We start from the raw sequence: 24,529 nt of genomic DNA on the forward strand, positions 1-24,529 counted from the left end.
GAAGAATTATGTCCTTGATGCACCGCTAGGTGACGGACCTATTGCAGGAGCATATGCATACGTTAGGAACGTTTTGACAAAGCTCGGTATGATGACTACTTGATAGTTTAGTGCACCATGCTTTACGGCTTAGAACCGAGACTTCAAAAAATGTTTTGAACGCCACAGAGCATATAAGATGTTCCAAGAGTTGAAGTTAGTATTTCACACTCATGCCTGAGGGAGTCCTGGATTAAGGGGTTCTCGGGCGTCTGACCTGTTATCTATTAGGCGGATTGATGGGCTGTGAAGACATGAAGGCCGAAGACTATACCTGAGTCCGAATTGGACTCTGCTTGGTGTGGAAGGCAAGCTTCACGACCGACTATGAAGATTCCTTCTTATGTAACCGACTCTATGTAAACCCTAGATCCCCTCGGTGTCTATATAAACCGGAGGGGATAGTCCGAAAAGGACACATTCATTACCATAGTCATATAGGCTAGGCTTTTAGGGTTTAGCCATCACGATCTCATGGTAGATCAACTCTTGTAACACCCATATTCATCAATATCAATCAAGCAGGACGTAGGGTATTACCTCCATAGAGAGGGCCCGAACCTAGGTAAACATTGTGTCCCCTGTCTCCTGTTACCATCAATCCTAGACGCACAGTTCGGGACCCCCTACCCGAGATCCGCCGGTTTTGACACCGACATTGGTGCTTTCATTGAGAGTTCCACTATGCCGTCGACAAAAGGCTCGATGGCTCGCCTTGTCTTTAAAGAAAACATCACCCCTGGAGGAGCTCTGGCCCCGGGCCAAACCCTCCGGTTGAGCGGCTTTACTATGGTCACCCGTTCGACCGTTGAGCCGACGATGACCTCTCAGGCCATTGAAAACCCCCTTCGCATCAACTCCGAGCACTCCAAGCATATGGATCCGACAGAGCTTTCGTCTTTGAACGAACTCCTAGATCGCATCGCCGCTTTGGGAATAGCCACAGACTACGACCAGATCGGGCTTAAAACCGATCAAGGAGAAATCGAGACCCTACCAGTCACCCACCAGATTGCGGTAGTCGTGGAGCAGGACGACGAGTTTTCTTCTATACTGAAGACGGACTATGTCCGGATCGCCGACCAGGAAAATCCGGATACCCACCCGCGAAAGGATGCGACCAGCCTTCCGAAGATAGCATCGGACGACGGTCCTAAACAATCAGAAGATATTCTGGACACCGGACTGTTAATCCCGGAAGATCATCAGACTCCGGATAATCGGTCGGGCCGGGGTTCGGATTTAATTCCACCCACCCATCCGGATTTAGACACTCTCGTGAGCATAAAATAGCAGTCTCAGGAAACAGTCCACCACTTCTGGGCCAGATTCCTCCTTGTCAAGGACAAGGTAAAAGATTGTCGTGACGAAGACGCAATATCAGCATTCTGCAACAATTGCGCGGACGAAGGAATCCTCAACGCCTTCAATCGCCGCTGCATACTGAAATTCGTTGACTTAGCAACCATTGTACAAAAATACAGTGCGATGGAGAGCACCTGGAAAACTCAGGCAGCTCGCTGGGAACTGCCAGTCCCAACTCAACTTCCCCTACAGGCGAAAAGGGCGCACCCTCGCGGCACGCCCAGTCCAACAGTCAAGAAACACAAAACCGCTATGCGGCATGGCACTGTTTTGACCGGGTGGCTCGATGGCCCATGCAAAATACATACAACACCACATGCCGTGGCAACCCACAGCCTTAGAGCATGTTGGATACTACGACAGGTAGCCAAAAGCGGCGAGGATATCCTTATCAAGGACAACTCAGAATGGCATCCCCCGGTGGACGATAACTCAAGAGTATTGACGGTCTTTGAGACATTCGCTTCAAATAACAAGCGCAAAAGGGCGCTCCGCGAGCTCACCGAAGTCCGCCAAATTGCTACGATAAAACCCCTGGAATGACACAGCTATAACATTCAACGCCGGCAACGAACCGAAGTACAGAACAGTGTGAGCGCCAGCTGCATTAGTCCTCAGTCCCATCGTGGACGGGTTTTGACTAACCAAGGTCCTCATGGACGGCGGCAGCAGACTAAAGCTCATTTATGAGGACACACTCGATAAAATGGAAATAGACAGGAGCCGCATCATGCAAAGCAACACAACCTTCCGAGGAATTATTCCTAGTCGAGAGGCGCGGTGCGCGGCAAAATGACACTTGACGTAGTATTCGGCACGCTGGAGAACTACCGATCCGAAGAAATAACTTTCCAAGTGCCCCCTTTCAGGAGCAGATATCACGCTCTGTTGGGGCGGGATGCTTTTACACGCTTTCAGGCCATACCCCACTACGGGTATATGAAGCTCAAGATGCCCGGACCAAACGGTATAATCACTCTCGTCAGTGATCCGGACATAGCACTCTGTGCCAAAAACAAAACCACATCCCTGGCCCTAGAGGAGATATCCGAAGCCCTCACAGCCGACGAATTAACTGCACTACGCTCCACGGTGGACAGGGACGACATAATCCTCGACAAACGCCCTAAATCCACATCATTTAAACCAGCAGAGGAAATAGTCAAATTCCAGGTCCACCCAACGGACCCCAAGAAGACAGCATCTATCGGAGCTCAACTGAACCCAACAGTTGACATCGCACTACGAGAATTCCTGTGCGAAAACTGGGACATATTCGCCTGGCACCCTTCAGATATGCCAGGGATCCCATGCGAGCTGGCCGAACATAGCCTCAATATATTAAAGGGGTTCAAACCGGTCAAGCAATCACTGCGGCGCTTTTCCGAACCCAAGTGTCAAGCAATGGGGGAAGAGCTGGCCAAACTCATCAAGGCCGGATTCATTAGAGAAATCAAACACCCGGACTAGCTAGCAAACCTAGTGATGGTACCAAAGAAGGACAAATCTTGGCGCCTATGCATCGATTTCAAAGACCTCAATAAGGCTTGCCCTAAGGACCCCTCCCCCTCCCCCGCATTGATCAAATCATCGATGCCACTGCAGGACACGACTCATTATGTTTCCTTGATGCATATTCCGGATACCATCAAATCAAAATGAAGGAGTCCGATCAAGCCGCAACAATATTTATCACCCCATACGGGCCATTCTACTTCAACACCATGCCCTTTGGGCTCAAGAATGCAGGCGCCACATACCAATGCATGATTCAAACATGCCTGGAGAAACAGATCGGCAAAATAGTAGAAGCTTACATCGATGACGTCGTCATCAAAACCAGGCACATCGAAACATTAATAGACGACTTACGTCTTACATTCGACAACCTCCGGGCATATGACATTAAGCTCAACCCGGAAAAGTGTGTCTTTGGCGTCCCCGCTGGAAAACTACTGGGCTTCATCGTCTCCAATAGAGGAATCAAAGCAAACCCAGCCAAAATCCGAGCTCTGTCACAACTGGCTAAGCCAACAGATCTTAAACAAGTTCAAAAGCTTGCGGTCTGCATAGCAGCTCTAAGTCGCTTTATCTCCAGATTGGAAGAAAAGGCACTGCCACTCTATCGCCTTCTACGGCGAACCGACCACTTCGAGTGGATGGACGCGACAACAGCCGGATTGGAGGAAATAAAAACCCTTCTTGCGAGCAATCCAATACTGGCCGCACCAAACGCTGGCGAACCGATGTTATTATACATATCGGCAACACACCAGGTAGTGAGTGCCGTACTCGTCGTCGAACGAGAACAACACAGACATAAATTCCCGCTTCAGAAGTCAGTATACTACGTATCCACTGTCCTTACACCATGCAAATCCCGGTACCCTCATTATCAAAAAATAGCATATGCGGTCTTCATGGCATCCCGAAAGCTCCGTCACTACTTCCAGGAGTGTTCGATCACGGTGGCCTCCTAAGTACCCCTCAATTACATCATAAACAACCACGATGCTACAGGCCGGATTGCCAAATGGGCCATTGAACTCCTCCCATTCGATATTACATATAAACCACGTCGAGCCATCAAGTCCCAAGTACTGGCCGACTTCGTCGCCGAATGGACAGAGGCCGAACTCCCTAAAGAGTACGGCACATACTCCAATTGGGTCATGTACTTCGACGGCTCCAAAATGCTAGCAGGATTAGGAGCGGGGGTCGTTTTAACGTCCCCTACGGGAGACATCATCTAGTACGTTCTCCAAATACTATACACGGACTCCAATAATGCAGCCGAATACGAGGCCTTATTACATGGTCTCCGGATGGCTGTCTCCATGGGCATACAACGCCTAGAGGTACGCGGGGACTCGAAACCCGCAATATCTCAAATAAACGGAGATTTCGACGCTAAAGATCCAAAGATGGCAGTGTATCGTAACGCAGTCATCAAAATGTCGGACCGGTTTGAAGGACTCGAGTTCCATCATGTGGCCCGAGAAAGTAATCAAGCGGCGGACGTTCTTACTCGTATCGGCGCTAAGCGCGAACCCGTCCCACCTAATATTTTCTTGGAAAGGCTCTTTAAGCCATCCGTGGTGTGGCAGGGGGAAAATAACAATACAAGTCCCGAATCAAGCATAATCCAAGATCCCGGAAACACCGACGTCGTCGGGGGCTCAGCCATCGAAATAACACCATCGGTGCATCTCATCATGGCAGTCATTGCCCCATGGACCGAACCCTTCCTGGCCTACCTCAACAGGAAAGAGCTTCCCGAGGACCAGAATGAGGCCCGCTGCATTGTCCGGCGTTCAAAAGCCTACAAGGTTCATGATGGAGAGCTCTACAAGAAAAGCGCCACCGGAGTCCTACAACGATGTATATCCGAGGAAGAGGGGCGGCAGCTCTTGGCAAAATCCATGCCGGACTCGGCGGTCACCATGCCGCAGCTCGGGCCCTTGTTAGCAAGGACTTTCGTACATGATTTTATTGGCTGACAGCCCGAGCAGATGCACATGACCTTGTCCAACGTTGCATCGGATGCCAACTCTTTGCCAATCAAAGTCATATGCCCCCCACCGCCCTACAAACAATCCCCATCACTTGGCCTTTTGCGGTCCGGGGACTCGATATGGTTGGACCCCTTAAAGGGGGAAGCCATAAGAAAAAATATCTACTGGTTATGGTGGACAAATTCACTAAGTGGATAGAGGCCAAACCGGTCAAAACGGCCGAATCCGGCCCAGTGATAGACTTCATATCCGGTGTTGTGCACCGCTATGGTGTTCCACACAGCATCATCACTGACAACGGCTCTAATTTCACAGCCGACGAGGTAAAAACTTGGTGTACTAATCTGGGTATTAAACTTGATTACGCCTCCGTCTATCACCCACAAACCAACGGTCAAGTCGAACGGGCCAACAGTCTCATTATGAGCGGCATCAAGCCCAGACTAGTGCGATCCTTGAAAGAATCAGACAAGCACTGGGTTGAGGAGCTCGACTCCGTACTCTGGGGGCTGCGGACCACGCCCAACCGCACTACCGGATACACACCTTTCTTCATGGTGTATGGCGCAGAGGCCGTATTGCCCTGCGATATTATTCACGACTCACCCCGAGTGCATATGTACGAAGAGAGAGAAGTCGAGCTTGATCGGCAGGATGGCCTAGATGCCCGGGAGGAGGAACACGATGTCACAAAAGCCCGTTCAGCATTTTACCAATAGCAGGCTCGAAGATATCAAAGCAAAGAAGTACGTGCCAAGACTTACAATATTGGCGAACTCGTTCTACGCCTGCCGGAGAAGAAAAAGGACAAACTCAAACCCAAATGGGAGGGTCCCTTCATAATTGACGAAGTCCTCACCGAAGGGGCGTACCGTTTTAGCGATGCATCAGACAATCGCCTCGAGCCGAACCCCTGGAACGCGGCCAGACTCCGAAGATTCTATGCCTAGCGCCAAACCCCGTGTTCGTCTCCTCCTCCCCTGTAGCTTCCTCCTTTAACACTCTCTTTTGGTTGGTTACTTCATTGAAATAGAAAGTACATCTCTAACTCCCGGCTAACGCGAATCATTCAAAAACTACTACTTATTGGGTTGGGTAACCGACACGTGAAATCGTCTCTCTTTGTCGATTATTTTCTTCTTTCTTTCTTTAAAGCTTTGGTACGGCCAGACCGCACAACATCGACACATACATCTTTAAACATGTATGTTACTTGTACCTGGGGGCTTCTCAGACAGAAGTTCTTGTCAATTCTTGAGCATTAAGCTCCTCACATATGAGTTTTTCCATATGTACCTTTTCTTCGCCACTATATGCATCGATATGATTTAAGTTTTGGCCAAGCTGGGATGCCTGGCTCCTGTGTTTATGCCCTACGTTTCCGTTAGTTCGGCTAGGGCATAAATGGAGCACCTCTGCATTGTTACTGTCGGGTCATCCGAATGTGTACCTCGGATTGGGTGAAACCGAAAGCTACCATTCTTAAGGGAATATTCGGCCGGTGAATTAAAGATGTTTTCTAAACTCACTCCATTGTACACCCCCAGAAGTTATACAAACTGTGGTGCTCGCATCACAATTCGGACATGTACATTAAATGCATGCACACCCAGGGAAAGGAACCCTTAATGAAACTATTCTCTCTGGAAGATATTTCTTACTACCTTAATGTAATATAACATAGCTAGCCGGATACAACTTGTCTGTTCAAGCAACTATGACCCTTACGCCTAGTTTTCCAAGCTTACCCCGGCCTATTCATCCGCGACGGTATTCGTAAACACTCCGCACCTTAGAGTCCGGAGGTTGAAGCGAAAAGGTCTGCCATGACAAATGATATACAATTCAGCTAGATGAGGAAAGTACACAGTCATTTGAACTCGAACACCTCTTCCTCTACACCTTCCAACAGGCAGTTTAATTTGCAATCCCGTTGGGAATATTTGGCGGCCACCTCTACTTGGCCATTTAAAACTATATAGAGGCTAGCCAACTCGCGTCCAGGAGGCTCCCTCGATTGGGCCTTCGCTGACCGTTCGATCTGCCTTTCTGGTGTGTTAGAGCCGTTCGATCTTCACGGCAGTCAAACCCGATTTTCACCTACTGTTAGTTCTGGTTGGCCAATGACAAGTGGGCTCGTCTCGTGCTCTGGTTGGCTGGGTCAGTCGTGGCCGCGTGCAGACGGTTTTGACCAATCCGCTCCACGCTTCGGCAGCCAATCCGCCTCGTCCCACTCCCGCATCAGCCGTCACACAAACCCTAGCCCTAATTTCCCTCAATCCCCACAGCCTCCCGCTCCCCTCCTCCACCCCCCTCCTCGCGTCACCACGGCCTCCGCCCTGGAGCCCCGCCGCCGCCTCTCCTCCACCCCCTCCTCGCGTCGCCACGGCCTCCGCCTGCTATTCCTCCTCCACCACGCTAGCCCCTCTACCTCGTCTTCCTTCTCTTCGTTGTCAATGCGGCCGCATCGACCGCTGGTTCCAGATCGAGCGCGGGTTAGGCGAGCCCGGTGGTGGGGTGAAGGGGCAAGGGAAGAGGAGGTGGGAGACTAGGTGAAGGAGTAGGTCGGCCCTCCTGGAGGCGGTGCCGCCGCCCAGCCAGGGAGGAGGCCAGGCTCGCCTCTGTTTTTCCGTGAGCGGCGACAGCGCCTATGCCTCCACCCCACCTTCTTTTCCATGCTTCTTCCTTGGCATGACAGGTAGATTTTGGGGAGACCCCTTGGTGAGCTTCCCCTCCGCTCCTGATCTCTTTTTCTACACACACATCTATGCATTTGTGATGTCTCTCTCTGCACACACATATCTACAAGATTTGTGTAGCCTAAATGCCTCTGTACCATGTAAGCAGGCCCAACCTAATGCACACCATCTGTCTGATGAATGACTAAATGGTTTTTGTTGTTGTTGCCATATAGACCATTTACTGGTGTGCATGATCCCTTCTAATTGGTGCTCTATGGGTGCTTTTGTTTTGTTGCAGAATAATAATTCAAGTGGACGGCCGATGCGCCTTGTTGTTTAGCGGTATGATCTATGATGGTCGGCGAAAGTATGTTCTATATTGCAAGGTGATGGGATGCTGATTTTTGTTGCCCACTTCTGCTAATTTCTATCGACTTCTACTTAATCTGATATCTGTTGTGTAAGTAATGCACTAATTCAGTTCATGACACCAAGTTGCAGCTGTACAAAGTGCAGACTTTAAAATAGTTTAGAACAGAACAATTAGATGCTTTTAGTTCCGAGTGCATGGATGCTTTGGTCAATGGTTCGAAATGCATTGCCCATATAGTTATGTTAACATGTTTGCTAGACGGATCATAATGGTCTTCGAGTGGTTCAAAACTAAAGGCAGCACAAAGGTATCACATTTGTAATATCATGCATATGCAAGAGCTCATCAGTCTGGCGACCTAAATTTCTCCCCAACTTATCTCTTTTTGTTCAGTCCATAATTTCAGGTCTCCTATTGTTTCTGTTACCAAGGTTTAATCTTTATTTTCGTGTTGTGCAGACTATTGCCGCTGATGTCAAGCCTCTCGAGATCCGAGAGCCTCCTCCAACTTCCCCTCCCCACCAAGGATGACGTAGTAACCGCACGTAGAATTACCTACAACTTGAGTAGATGCACATTATTCACTTCATATTCCAATGGTTTTACTTCCACATCACATGTTTGTTTATATTAAATCACAAAAAATTCATGAGCTTGCTTGGTTACTGTGGAGAAGGGCATTCTTTCAAGGAGCTGTAGGTTTTTTGAATATGCTCCCTATTGGACACTTTTTTTTGGTATGTACAAGATTTGTTGAGAATGGGTGTGAGAAAATTGACCATCCGGTGGATTTATACGCACGGTATGTTTAGTTTCAAGATAACTGATGGAACTACTTTATTCCTTGTTGTGTACTTTTTTAGAACATTATTCCTCTTTGTACTGATTGAATGATCTGCTCACACCATGCAGGTACTCAGACATGGTGAAAGCAAAGACCGAAAGGTTTCGATTTAGATGATTTGGAGGTGCCTTGTCCATCTTCTTACCTCCAGGTCAAAATTAAGCAGATGTTTTATTGCTAGAGGACATGCTCTTACTATCTGAGATGGATGATGATGCACGGTACAACCAAAAATTCAGAGTTGGGCTTTACACACTTCAGTGGGCAAGTGAATTCCCAGTTTTTCTTATTTCCCCTGTTACTTCTCTATTGTACAAAGAGCAATGAGTTTACATTAGCTGAAGCCTGAATGTTAGATTGGAATGCAAGAGTAGTATCACAACACGGGGGTGGAGACCTGAAGCGACGCAGAGGGGCAGCGAACGAAGGAAATCAGAGTCGCGCTATTTCTATATCCTAATTCTGCGCTCTTATTTTTTTACATATTTAATTTACAATCTTGTGTTCCGAATAATTCTTGTGGCTTGACAAGACAGAGTGGAGGATCAAGGAATGAAATCAAAACATTTTTCTATTTAAATATATCCAAAGGATGATAATTGGCCGTGTCAAGATGAGTGCACGAGAAGGATTGTGAAAAAGAAAGGTGAAAAGGGTTCTGAGTGTTCTTTCCTCACTTTTCATGACATGAATATGTCCTTTAGTTCTTGTTATTCATATTAAAGAAAGCGAAAAGTAATAATTATGCATATTTTGAAAATTTGTGTTCTACAGTTCAATCAACGAGACCATAATTTAGTGGCGAAACATACTAAACAGTACAGATGTTGCCCACACATGAGCGCCCATGGGGAAGCCCAGATCCATCATATCGCTTTGCGTGGAAAGCGGTTCAATTCTCTATTTTCCCTGTATATAGAGTATCGTGCTTCCACTATATTGCTCATAGATCTTGTATGTGTATCGCCAATTTGATATGCAATTATTTTTTTACCGGAATAACATGTTAGGGCATGACTATTCTAAGTTTAACATGTTATGTATGCAGACGCACAACAATAACAAAAGATATGGTTTAGTCATGCACATGACTACTAATCACAAAAAGAGTTAGGAACAAGTTTACTATTGTGATTTTCAGCAACCGAAATAGAAGTAGAGTTAACTAATGATTTTAAGCTACACTTTAGCCTTGTTCTGATAACTAGAGCTGCCATGATGTTGCTCTATTATAAGTGCCTTGCTTACACCAGTTGAAATAACGCATGGTTGTATTTTCTTTTGTTTGCACTGTAGGCAATGTGTGGTAGAAGCTGTAATGATGTAGAGTCCTGTATATTTTTTAAATTCATAATTGGCAGTGTCAATTTGTCATGTGTGATGGTGCATGAATCATAGTGAGCTTATTTCTTTGCACACTTGGTGTATCCTCTTAACATCTTCTGTACAGGTCATAGAATGGAAAGATCAGTATGGTGGTACTGTATTGAATCAATTACATAGGCTTGGAGACTCCCTTGATTGGACCCATGAGATAAACTTCTTATTTTCTTAGTTAAGAAAAATAGTGAAAACAATGTATTATCTATAGTTCCAATTCCTAATGTGAACTTAATGTCAGCCTTGTGCATCAGTGCTTTACAATGGATGAGAAAAGGTCAAAAGCTATAATTTAAGCTTTTGCCAGGTTGTATAAAGATGGCCTTATTTATAAGTTAGTATCCTCACCTTTCGTTGTGCCTGTTAAGTAATTCTATGGTGCTTTACTTCTAAAAAAATTATATTCTTCATCATGTCTTTGAATTGTCAGCCTATCATTATTTTTTTCTTGTGGATGTTTTGATCATTTGCTGGGATTATCGCCTTGTGAATTGGGATTGCATGCTTCTAACTGTGATTTCTGACAGACAGTTTGGTCTTGCATGCATGACTAATGCCATTTTATTTGTTGGATATGTTGTTTTATTAGGTTGATCATCTGGGTCTTAAAGAATAAACTAAGCTAAATTAAGGTTCCTGGTTACAGCACGCACAATTTGGTGTCCTGATATCCTTTGTGTATCCTCTGGAAGGAGGATTGGGTGAGATTGTTGTTGCGACAAGAATTGGTACTAGGCTGGGTGATACAACAATAGATTTCATCCAAGGAATAACCAATTTAAATGTTCTGTTTCTTTGATGTTTACTCATTTCTCTTACCGTAGTTGCATCAAAACAATTGTATTTTCACCCTAAAAAAACACAATTGTATTTTCGTTGATTTGAGAATGAGATGTCGGATAAACTACTCTGAAATGGTTGGTTCCCTTCAAACAATTTATTAGCTAACTAATGTTTGCTGCTGTTGCACATGATACAATTGTACTCTGTTGTTGACATCTTGCCTTTTATGTGAGCTTAAGCATACAATCAATTAAACTTTTATTAAGTTCTTACCGTATTTATTTGCTCAAGCACAGTTACTAAAAAATGCAAATATTTTTAACTGCCATCTGGTGCAACGGGTCATGCTATACAAATATTTTTTTGGCGTAATGGGTTATACAATTTGTTTTTCAACTTGAATCTCGCAGTGTGATAGACATATTTTCAATATAGCATGGTTATCGAATGTGTTCTTGCAAAATGAAACTATTTTCATCGAAAACATGGCTTTAGCGGGTCTCTGCGCCATTTGGCGCAACGAGTCAACTAGTATACTATACTAACGGGAATTTCTTCCCCATTCGGCCCTACCGGCCCGACACGAGCCATGTGATTAGGACCCAGGCTTCTCGCGCACCCTCTCGGCAGGCAGATATTTTCCACAGCCGGATACGCCGCCGCGCTCCCTTGAACAGCTCTACCAGCTTTTCCATGCTTCCTGGAGGGGAGTCAGATGGCCATAAAGCCTTGGCCACACTCCGCATAGCCTGCCGAGCTTGCTCGTGCAACTGCGACAGCTCCTGCAGAAGATCATTTGATGATCCGGACACTTCCTTTTCGAGGCGGTTCGTCAACACACTTGCAATTATAGTTATATCAGCTACTGCCACCTCAAAACTGTTATAAGACAAAAGCGGCCACATACTGAATATGCCGCTTCGGAGCTTCTCGTTCTCCTTCACAGAGTCGGCTAGTTGCGCTCGCACATCTTTCAGTTCTTCGCGTAGGTTGATGTTCGAATCCTGGAGTTTCTTTTTCTCTTCAACAACCTTTGTCAATGCACGCTCGCCCGCTGCTAGTAGCTTTTTGGCTCTGTGTTCTTCGCCTCGAGCGGCGTCAAGCTGCTCTCGAACTTGGTCTAAATGACCCAACACAAAGATTAGAACCCAGATTCACACTATCGGTGTAGCCTTATGAATTTTCGATGGAGGAAAACATTACCTGGAGATGCCTTGTATTTCTCCAGTTCGGCGTTAGCTGCTAGCTGACACTTTTTTAGTTCCTAAGCCAGCTGGGTATTCTTCTCCGTAAGCACCTGGTTATACATTGATCCTTAAATCAGTTGTTTCAACTCCTTTAAGTCTCGGGGGCTACTGGCATATGGTTATCATAGTAAGACAAAGCGAATTTACCTGCACATCTTTCAAATGTTGCTTTGCAGCCCTGCTAATCCCATCTCGAGCAGCCCGGATGTATGCGTCGGCTGCGTTGAAGGCGTTAAACGACCCTTCCGAAAAGCCAGGATCTTCTAAAATGGCACGGCGATGCCGATGATCCGTAGCAGTCCACTTCCGAGTTGGTGACAGATACATCGTCCGAGTCCTCGGCTGGTGGACAGTCCGGCGTCGCCCCTGCATCAGCCCCCGTCTTCACGGCAGGATTTGAATCCTGGCTATGGGAAGTACGGCCGCTCGGACCCTCGGATATAGTCCGGCGCGTCTTCCTCCTGGCAAATGGAAAACAGGAAGGTCACGGTTGGACATGACTGTTGAGGGGCAGGCTGGCGAATTCATACCTCTTCGATGAAGGCATGGTCGTATCTTCATTTGCTTTCCTCTTGGAAGGATTGTCCGGCGCGGGAGCCGATCTCTTCGAAATCGCCGAACGTCTCCCCTGTGAAGCATGATACAGTGCGATGTGTGGGGCGGAATAAGAGCACTCTTTCAGAGAGGGTGTTTCTTAATTATTTACATGAGAAGCAGGAAGAAGGCCAGGGTAGTCTGCGGTGATGGCCACTTCTGTGCCGTCATAGCTTGTGTGGTAGAACACCCCCCCCCCCCCGCGAGCACCACGAATATATCTGGATCCTCTTCAAACCTAGGATCTAGTTCCCGGTTGTGGGTCTCCGGCTCTGGGGCAGGACTATGAAGTCCTTCGTTGACCTTCCGCCAGTGCTGCCATAAACAAACAGACCTGAAATTTATCAAAAGTAATCTGGAAGGGGAATGAGTAGAATCAAAGGGTCAAAGCTCACCCAACTGGGAGGATTATACATAGAATATCCATCTTCATGCTTATTGCGAAGAAACTCCTCTTCTTCCCCTTTAAAAAGCTCGGCCAATATTTTGGCCAGAGCGGCGGGGGTATCCGGACTCTTCCGGCTATAACGGGAAGCATCATCCTCTCCATTATAATGCCACATGGGCAGCCCTCTATATTGTAGCGGCTGAACCCCACGCACTATGGAGATCACCATTACCTCGATTATTGTAAGCCCGGACTGGGCGAGCATCTTTATCTTGCTCATAAGCTGGCGAACTTCTGCACTGTCCTCCTCTTCCAAACTCTGAGGACGCCAACTGTGGCGTTTCCTCAACGGAACGCTTGCAAATTCAGGAAGACCCTTTTGAACTGGGTCGGGAAGTGCGACGTCCTCAATAAAGAACCATTCGGAAGGCCATTCTTCGGATGCCTTCCTTGGTGTACCGGACTGATATCCGGTATCAGCGATGCGCCATACTTCGGCTCCACCCACTTCAAATATGGACCCCTCATGATTACGCGGGACAAGGCAGAACAACTTCCTCCATAGCTCGAAGTGAGCCTCGATACCCAGGAATAATTCACATAAAGCAACATAGCCCGCGATGTGTAGAACGAAGGCAGGGTGAAGTTGTGTAACTGGAGGCCATAGTATTCTAGAAGCCCTCGGAGGAATGGATGAATGGGAAATCCAACGCCCCTCAGCAGGTAGGGGATGAAACATACTCGCTCTCCCCCGGATGGATTGGGGAAGTCCTCTGCCTGAATCTCACCGTTGAAGGAATCTAGCCCCGCTCGAACAGGAACTAGATCTGCGGGGGGGGGGGGGGAATCCATGTGTCTGCAGCTCCGTCAATTGATTGTGGGACACTGAACACCTCTCCCACTGGCCTTTCACGGGTCTGGAACGGGTGGAGGAGTGGGGGACGCTAGCCATGCTGGAATGGTTTCTCCCAAGCAGTTTCCAGGGATTTCCTCTATATGGTGCCGAATGGATCTAGGATCCGATCTCTTTAATAGGCGCTCCCCCTTGCATAGGCGGGGTGTTATTTGCAAAATTACCCTGACTTTCCGCCTTCACTTGACGCGTGGGAGGAGAAGTTATTTACTGTGCAGAAGCCGAGGGGAGTGACATGGAACCGGTGGCCAAATGCATCACTTGGAGATAATTTGTGACGCCCCCGATTTGACCGTACACTAATCATACACGCAAACGTGTACGATCAAGATCAGGGACTCACGGGAAGATATCACAACACAACTCTACAAATAAAATAAGTCATACAAGCATCATATTACAAGCCGGGGGCCTCGAAGGCTCGAATACAAGAGCTCGATCATAGACGAGTCAGCAGAAGCAACAATATCTGAGTACAGACATAAGTTAAACAAGTTTGCCTTAAGAAGGCTAACACAAACTGGGATGCAGATCGAAAGAGGCGCATGCCTCCTGCCTGGGATCCTCCTAAACTACTCCTGGTCGCTGTCAGCGGGCTGCACGTAGTAGTAGGCACCTCCCGAGTAGTAGTAGTCGTTATCAACGGTGGCGTCTGGCTCCTGGACTCCAGCATCTGGTTGCGACAACCAGAAAGAAAGGAAAGGGGGAAAAAGGGGGAGAAAGCAACCGTGAGTACTCATCCAAAGTACTCGCAAGCAAGGAGCTACACTACATATGCATGGGTATCAAATGGAATAAGGGTATCATATGTGGACTGAACTGCAGAATGCCAGAATAAGAGGGGGATAACTAATCCTGTCGAAGACTATGCTTCTGGCCACCTCCATCTTGCAGCATGTAGGAGAGAGTAGATGGTAAGTTCACCAAGTAGCATCAAGTAGCATCGTATAGCATAATCCTAACCGATGATCCTCCCCTCGTCGTCCTGTGAGAGAGCGATCACCGGTTGTATCTGGCACTTGGAAGGGTGTGTTTTATTAAGTATCCGGTTCTAGTTGTCATAAGGTCAAGGTACAACTCCAAGTCGTCCTGTAACCGAAGATCACGGCTATTCGAATAGATTAACTTCCCTGCAGGGGTGCACCACATAACCCAACACGCTCGATCCCATTTGGCCGGACACACTTTTCTGGGTCATGCCCGGCCTCGGAAGATCAACACGTCGCAGCCCTACCTAGGCACAACAGAGAGTTCAGCACGCCGGTCTAAATCCTATGGCGCAGGGGTCTGGGCCCATCGCCCATTGCACACCTGCACGTTGCGTACGCGGCCGGAAGCAGAACTAGCCCCCTTAATACAAGAGCAGGCTTACGGTCCAATCCGGCGCGCGCCACTCAGTCGCTGACGTCACGAAGGCTTCGGCTGATACCACGACGTCGAGTGCCCATAACTGTCCCCGCGTAGATGGTTAGTGCGTATAGGCCAGTAGCCAGACTCAGATCAAATACCAAGATCTCGTTAAACGTGTTAAGTATCCGCGAACACCGACCAGGGCGAGGCCCACCTCTCTCCTAGGTGGTCTCAACCTGCCCTGTCGCTCCGCCACAAAGTAACAGTCGGGGGCCGTCGGGAACCCATGCCCACCTCTACCGGGATGGAGCCACCTGCCCCTTCAGCCCCCAACTCCGAACAGTACCACAGGTAATGTAACTGTGTAAAGTATATAGTATATGCCCGTGATCACCTCCCGAAGTGATCACGGCCCAGTAGTATAGCATGGCAGACGGACAAGAGTGTAGGGCCACTGATGGAACACTAGCATCCTATACTAAGCAGTAGGATAGCAGGTAATGGTAACAACAGTAGTAGCAAGGACAGGCTATGCATCAGGATAGGAATAACGGAAAGCAGTAACATGCTACACTACTCTAATGCAAGCAGTATAGAGAAGAGTAGGCGATATCTGGTGATCAAAGGGGGGGCTTGCCTGGTTGCTCTGGCAAGAGAGAGGGGTCGTCAACACCATAGTCGAACTGGGGGGTTCGCCGACAGCCTCAGGGTCTACCGGAAATAAGTAACGGAGGGGGAACATAATAAATAACAGTGCAATCAAAGCCTCACAAGGCATGACATGACAATACGCGGTGCTAGGGGTGCCCTAACGCGGTATGAGGTGGTACCGGCGAAGGGGGGAAACCTTCGGGAAAATATCCCCGGGGTTTCGCATTTTCGAACAGATGAACTGGAGGAGGAAAGTTGCGTGTTCGCTATGCTAAGTATGCGTGGCGGACGAACGGGCTATGAAATCGGGTTCGTCTCGTCGTTCTGAGCAACTTTCATGTACAAAGTATTTTCATCCGAGTTACGGTTTATTTTATATTATTTTTAGAAGATTTAAATCATTTTTAGAATTATCAGAATTAATTTAATTAGAAAATGCCATTATGATGCCAGCATGACATCAGGGTGATGTCAGCAGTCAACAGTTAGTTGACTTGGTCAAACTGACGCGTGGGTCCCAGTTGTCATTGACTTAGGTTAATTAAACATGATTAGTTAATTTAATTAAGTGATTAGGTTAATTGAACATGATTAATTAAGTTAATTAATCTTTAATTAATTAATTAATTAATAATTATTTTCAATTCCTTTTTTTAACGTTCTCAGGGGGCGTGGGGCCCCTTGCCCAGTGGCACAGAGGCCACTGGAGCGGGCGCGCGGGTGCGGGGTAACGGGCGCCTGGAACGGGCGCCGGGCACCCGCCCAGTGGCACAGAGGCCACTGGAGCGGGCGCGCGGGTGCGGGGTAACGGGCGCCTGGAACGGGCACCGGGCACCCGCCCAGGTCGACGCGGGAGGGACGGGCGCTGGGTGCCGACGACCAGCTCACCGGGGAAGTAGGGCGCAGCCCCGACAGTGGAGGCCGTGGGGGCGACGTAGGGCGCGGTTTCGCGCGCTGGCGTGCGTGCATGGGAGCGGCGAGCTGCAGTCGGGCAGGAGCCGGCAGGGAGCAGGGCCATGGGCGCGTGAGCGGCTGCAAGCGGTGGAGGCAGGGCGACGTGAGGAGCATGAGTGGCCGGGGTGGGCGAGGCCAGCACGTGGTAGCAGTAGGAGCTGGCCACGGCGGGCGACCAAGGCCATGGCCGGCGCGCAAGCGCGCATCGACGAGGCGTGCCATGGATGCAGGGGGGTGTGACCGGCGCAGGTCGCGGCATAGGCAGCAGCAGCAACGAAACATGGGCGAGGCCGGCGGTGCGTGGCGACGCGAGCGAGGCGGGTCGGCGCGGTGAGGCGGTGCACGTGCGTTTGTGCGCGTGTGCGCGAGGCGGGGAGGAGAGTAGGAGGCCGAGGGCCTCATGGTGGTGCGTGGGGAACGGGGCGGTGGTGCGTGAGGAGGGCGGCGGGGACGACGACGTAGAGGAGAAGCAGGCCGGCGGGGGGAGCGATCCGGGCGTCGAAGGTCGATTCGGGCGGCGGCGGCGTCCTGGCGTATGGCAGCGACCTCCTCTCCCGATCTCGATCCAATCGGGGGGGAGAGGGATATTTTTGTGGGGGGGGGGGGTGGGTGTCGGTGGTGTTGGACTGGGGGAGTGGGGGGGTTAAGGCGGCGGGGTGGGCTGGCCCATTCCGGCGGCCGGGGTCCGTGTGGACGGCCAGCTGGGCCAAAAGGCCCAGCGGGGGGGGGGGGAGGGTTCTCTCCTTTCCTTTTGTTTTCTGTTTATTTATGTTTATCTATTTTCTGTTTCTTTTAGTTTTACTTTATATGTAGTTTTATAATATATCAACTCAGTCCCTAAATTAGCATTATTAGTTAGGCTACTACCATAATTAATTTGGCACTAAATAAATTAGTTTTACATTTGCTTATTATTTAAAAGTATTTAATAATTGCTTTAGCCCCTGTTTTTATTTAGTTTAGGCACTTAAACATTTTGAAAAAGGTTGGTTCCAACACCCAAAATAAGTTAAGGATTATTTGCCACATGATGATCATTTTAGTTTTCATGTTTGAGAAGTTTAGAATTTCACTTATTATTTGAATTTGAATTTGAACCGGATTTGGATCAACGTGAGATTAGTAACAGTAATAGTGGTGACATGGCATCATTAGCAAAGGATCACTGTAGCTTAATTACCCGGGCGTCACATAATTGAAGGAGGAACCCGCCTTGCAATGACGAAGACAATTTGTGTGCCGAACACCTCGCTATTGAAGACTGGTTCGGGGGCTACTGAGGGAGTCCCTGATTAAGGGGTTCTCGGGCGTCCGGACTGTTATCTATTGGGCCGGACTGATGGGCTGTGAAGACATGAAGGCCGAAGACTATACCTGAGTCCGAATTGGACTCTCCTTGGCGTGGAAGGCAAGCTTAGCGACCGACTATGAAGATTCCTTCTTATGTAACCGACTCTATGTAAACCCTAGATCCCCTCGGTGTCTATATAAACCGGAGGGGATAGTCCGGAAAGGACACATCCATTACCATAGTCATATAGGCTAGGCTTTTAGGGTTTAGCCATCATGATCTCGTGGTAGATCAACTCTTGTAACACCCATATTCATCAATATCAATCAAGCAAGATGTAGGGTATTACCTCCATAGAGAGGGCCCAAACCTGAGTAAACATTGTGTCCCCTGTCTCCTGTTACCATCGATCCTAGACGCACAGTTCGGGACCCCCTACTCGAGATCCGCCGGTTTTGACACCGGCAATGCCCGCGTCGAGAGGTAGGAGACCTCTGACAGTACTTTGCCTACAAAGATGGAGGAGAATAGCTCAAACAGTGAGCATGTGCTCAGATTGTCTGGGTACTGCAATTGCTTGAATCAAGTGGGAGTTAATCTAGATAAGATAGTAATTGACAAAGTTCTCTAGTCACTATCACCGCATTACTAGAACTTAGTGATGAACTATAATATGCAACGGATAACGGATATGATTCCCAAGCTCTTCGTGATGCAGAAATCGACGAAGGTAGAAATCGAGAAAAACATCAAGTGTTGATGGTTGACAATACCACTAGAAGAAAAGGGCAAAGGGAAGAAGGGGAACTTCAAGAAGAACGGCAAGCAAGTTACTGCTCAAGTGAAGAAGCCCAAGTCTAGACCTAAGCCCAAGACTAAGTGCTTCTACTTCAAAGGGGCTGGATACTGGAAGCAGAACTGCCCAAGTATTTGGCGGATAAGAAGGATGGAAAAGTGAACAAAGGTATATTTGATATACATGTTATTGATGTATAGTTTACTAGTGTTTATAGCAACCCCTCAGTATTTAATACTAGTTCAGTTGCTGAGATTAGTAACTCGAAACGGGAGTTGCAGAATGAACAGAGACTAGTTAAGGGTGAAGTGACGATGTGTGTTGGAAGTGGTTCCAAGATTGATATGATCATCATCGCACACTCCCTGTACTTTCGGTGTTAGTGTTGAACCTAAATAAATGTTATTTGGTGTTTGGGTTAAGCATGAATATGATTTGATCATGTTTATTGCAATACGGTTATTCATTTAAAGTCAGAGAATAATTGTTGTTCTATCTACATGAATAAAACCTTCAATGGTCATACACCCAAGGTGAATGGTTTATTGAATCTCGATCGTAGTGATACACATATTCATAATATTGAAGCCAAAAGATGCAAAGTTAATAATGATAGTGCAACTTATTTGTGGCACTGTCGTTTAGGTCATATTGGTGTAAAGCGCATGAAGAAAATCCATGCTGATGGGCTTTTGGAATCACTTGATTATGAATCACTTGATGCTTGCGAACCATGCCTCATGGGCAAGATGACTAAGACTCCGTTCTCCGGAACAATGGAGCAAGCAACAGACTTGTTGGAAATAATACATACTGATGTATGAAGTCCGATGAGTGTTGAGGCTCGCGGCAGGTATCATTATTTTCTGACCTTCTGATAACCCACAAGTATAGGGGATCGCAATAGTTTTCGAGGGTAGAGTATTCAACCCAAATTTATTGATTCGACCCAAGGGGAGCCAAAGAATATTCTCAAGTATTAGCAGCTGAGTTGTCAATTCAACCACACCTGAAAACTTAGTATCTGCAGCAAAGTGTTTAGTAGCAAAGTAATATGATAGTAGTGGTAGCGGTAGCAAAAGGTAACGGTAGCAAAATAATGTTTTTGGTATTTTGTAATGATGATAGCAATAGCAACGGAAAAGTAAATAAGCGAAGAACAGTATATGGAAAGCTCGTAGGCAATGGATCGGTGATGGAGAATTATGCCGGATGTGGTTCATCATGTAACAGTCATAACCTAGGGTGACACATAACTAGCTCCAATTCATCAATGTAATGTAGGCATGTATTCCGAGTATAGTCATACGTGCTTATGGAAAAGAACTTGCATGACATCTTTTGTCCTACCCTCCCGTGGCAGCGGGGTCCTAACGGAAACTAAGGGATATTAAGGCCTCCTTTTAATAGAGTACCGGAACGAAGCATTAGCACATAGTGAATACATGAACTCCTCAAACTATGGTCATCACCGGTAAGTATCCCGATTATTGTCACTTCGGGGTTAACGGATCATAACGCATAATAGGTGACTATAGACTTGCAAGATAGGATCAAGAACTCTCATATATTGATGAAAACATAATAGGTTCAGATATGAAATCATGGCACCCGGGCCCTAGTGACAAGCATTAAGCATAGCAAAGTCATAGCAACATCAATCTCAGAACATAGTGGATACTAGGGATCAAACCCTACCAAAACTAACTCGATTACATGATAAATCTCATCCAACCCATCACCGTCCAGCAAGCCTACGATGGAATTACTCACGCACGACGGTGAGCTTCATGAAATTGATGATGGAGGATGGTTGATGATGACGATGGCGACGGATTCCCCTCTCCGGAGCCCCGAACGGACTCCAGATCAGCCCTCCCAAGAGTTTTTGGGCTTGGCGGCGGCTCTGTATCGTAAAACGCGATGATTTCTTCTCTCTGATTTTTTTCTCCCTGAAACCAAATATATAGAGTTAGAGTTGAGGCCGGAGGAGCTCCAGTGGGCCCACGATGTAGGGGCGCGCCCTAGGGGGGAAGGCGCGCCCCCACCCTCGTGGACAGGTGGTGGGCCCCTGGTCTTCATCTTTTGCAAGGATTTTTTATTATTTCCGAAACGATGTTCCGTGAATTTTCAGGTCATTCCGAGAACTTTTGTTTCTGCACATAAATAACACCATGGTAATTCTGCTGAAAACAGCATCAGTCCGGGTTAGTTCCATTCAAATCATGCAAGTTAGAGTCCAAAACAAGGGCAAAAGTGTTTGGAAAAGTAGATACGCCGGAGACGTATCAACTCCCCCAAGCTTAAACCCTTTGCTTGTCCTCAAGCAATTCAGTTGATAAACTGGAAGTGATAAAGAAAAACTTTTACAAACTCGGTTTGCTTTTGTTGTTGTAAATATGTAAAGCTAGCATTCAAGTTTTCAGCAAAGATTATGACTAACCACATTCATAATAACGCTTAGGTCTCAAGTTTACTCATATCAATGGCATAATCAACTAGCGAGCAATAATAATAAATCTCGGATGGCAACACTTTCTCAAAACATTCATAATATGATATAACAAGATGGTATCTCGCTAACCCTTTCGAGACCGCAAAACATTAATGCAGAGCACCTTTAAAGAATCAAGGACTGACTAGACATTGTAATTCAATGGAAAGAGATCCAGTCAAACATACTCAATGTAAACTAACATAAATGAATGCAAATGACAGCGGTGCCTCTCCAAACTGTGCTTTTTAATAAAGAATGATGACTCAAACATGAAAATAATAGATAGCCCTCGCAGAGGAAGCAGATTTGTAGAGGTCCAGAGCTCGTTTTAAATAGAGGAATAATATTTTGACGTATACTTTCATTGTCAAACATAACAACCAAGAGATGCAATATCTTCATGCTTACACACATTATTAGCGTTCCCAAACAGAATGGTAAAGTTTATACTCCCCCTCCACCAACAAGCATCAATCCATGGCTTGCTCGAAACAACGAGTGCCTCCAACTAACAAGAGTCCCAGGGGGAGTTTTGTTTGCAATTATTTTGATTTAGTTTGCATAAAGCATGGGACTGGGCATCCCGGTGACCAGCCATTTTCTCGTGAGTGAGGAGCGGAGTCCACTCCTCTTGAGAATAACCCGCCTAACATGGAAGATACAGACAACCCTAGTTGATACATGAGCTATTCGAGCATACAAAACAGGATATTTATTTGAAGGTTTAGAGTTTGGCACATACAAATTTACTTGGAACGGCAGGTAGATACCGTATATAGGTAGGTATGTGGACTCATGTGGAATAACTTTGGGGTTTAAGGGATTGGATGCACAAGCAGTATTCCCGCTTAGTACAGGTGAAGGCTAGCAAAAGACTGGGAATCGACCAGCTAGAGAGCGACAACAGTCATGAACATGCATTAAAATTAATCAACACCGAATGCAAGCATGAGTAGGATATAATCCACCATGAACATAAATATCGTGAAGGCTATGTTGATTTTGTTTCAACTACATGCGTGAACATGCGCCAAGTCAAGTCACTTAAATCATTCAGAGGAGGATACCACCCTATCATACCACATCACAACCATTTTAATAGCATGTTGGCACGCAAGGTAAACCATTATAAGCTCCTAGCTAATCAAGCATGGCACAAGAAACTATGATCTCTAGTTGTCATTGCAAACATGTTTATTCATAATAGGCTGAATCAGGAACGATGAACTAATCATATTTACAAAAACAAGAGAGGTCGAGTTCATACCAGCTTCTCCCATCTCAATCAGTTCATCATATAATCATCATTATTGCCTTTCACTTGCACGACCGAATGATTGGATAATAATAATAGTGCACGTGCATTGGACTAAGCTGGAATCTGCAAGCATTCAATAAACAGGAGAAGACAAGGCAATATGGGCTCTTTTGTCAGATCAACAATAATGCATATAAGAGCTACTTCAACAATTTAATTATGGTCTTATCCTATCGACCCCCAAAGAAAAGAAAAGAAATAAAACTATTTACACGGGAAAGCTCCCAACAAGCAAAAGAAGAACATGAAATCTTTTGGGTTTTCTTTTTAATTACTACTACAAGCATGGAAATTAAACTAATTAAAAGCTACAACTAATTTTTGGTTTTTCTTAAGGTTTATTAAACACACAAGAAGAAAGCATAAAAAGGAAAATAAACTAGCATGGATGATACAATGAAAAAGTATGAGCACCGACATCTAGCAATGAGTGTGTGAACATAAATGTAATGTCGGTGGGAAATACGTACTCCCCCAAGCTTAGGCTTTTGGCCTAAGTTGGTCTATGGCCACGGCTGGCCTGGCGATATCCATAGTAATAGTTGGGGTCGTACTGCGAAGAAGAAGACTCTGATTGCCACTGGTTGGCAATCATCTCCGGATCCCAATTGTAATTAGACTGTCGTGGAGGATCAACTTGTGGTTCCGGCTCTGGCTCTGTGGCTGATGTAGGGTTCCGATAGGCGTGAATAGCCTCTAACGGGAACAAGGTACTGGCCTGCAGATAAATCAAACAAGGAAGGAGCAGACATGTATAGTCTCAGGATGATGTTTATCGAAGAACAATTTGTATTTAAGCTCCCCTTCCCTATTCTTAACAATAAAATCATGTACACCAAACTCTTATAATCTAAATAAACATCGAGGCAAGCAATTTTTCTTCCTTCTCATAATGCCTAATAGGTATGTTAAAATGTGCAGCTAGGCGTGAAGCATAGATGCCTCCAAAGATGCCCTTTGTACGGTTCAGACATAACCGTTAGCGTAATACCGCCCATACTAACAGAATTATCACTGAATAAACCGTGGAACAAAATAATAATATCAGGAACACTAAGGTTTCCACAGTTTCCACGACCAATTAAGCAACAACTAGCAAATATTGCAAAGTAGCGTAAAACAGAAAATGTATGCTAGTGATCCGCTGCAGGAAACCTTCCTCGTTTCCCCTACAATGATGGTATCAATAAACCCATCCACATCGCTGTGATTGGTTCCTCTGTCGTGCCCTCGAAAGGGACCAAACAAACCCGACAAAAACATAAAGTGACATCTCTTTATGCTCATCACATAAATAAAACTCCACCGTAGGTGGTGAGCTCCTAGAATGGAAACGAAAGTTTTGCACAAATATATTTATGAGTAAGAGATACTGTTCGCGTCGTGTCGTGGAGGAAAGCGGTGAGGCCTGCATTCTCAGCCAATTCATAAAAATCTTCATAAATCCAGGCTGCTCTCAAGAATCATCGGAAGGCTATTCACACCGGCCGAACCTCCGCGGTGCGAGGCAGATTATACTGCTTCGTGCCTTTTCCTTCGAGCTTCGGCTC

The 24,529-nt window shown here is 46.6% G+C and overlaps 1 long non-coding RNA gene across 3 annotated transcripts; it reads left to right on the forward strand.

Annotated features, from left to right (window-relative positions):
- Positions 1 to 7,155: 7,155 nt before the first annotated feature.
- LOC125538662 lies at positions 7,156 to 10,564 on the forward strand. 3 transcript variants are annotated; one of them, XR_007296489.1, is made up of 5 exons: positions 7,156 to 7,640; positions 7,899 to 7,986; positions 8,433 to 8,775; positions 8,886 to 9,463; positions 9,592 to 10,564. It is a non-coding gene; the product is annotated as an uncharacterized LOC125538662 (long non-coding RNA). The 3 variants fall into 3 exon arrangements; XR_007296487.1 differs by having other exon boundaries at positions 7,160 to 7,640; positions 8,886 to 10,564; XR_007296488.1 differs by having other exon boundaries at positions 7,160 to 7,617; positions 8,886 to 10,564.
- The last annotated feature ends 13,965 nt before the right edge of the window (positions 10,565 to 24,529 follow it).

Source organism: Triticum urartu, chromosome 2 (genome assembly GCF_003073215.2).
Source record: "Triticum urartu cultivar G1812 chromosome 2, Tu2.1, whole genome shotgun sequence".
In the NCBI taxonomy this organism is placed as follows: Eukaryota; Viridiplantae; Streptophyta; class Magnoliopsida; order Poales; family Poaceae; genus Triticum; species Triticum urartu.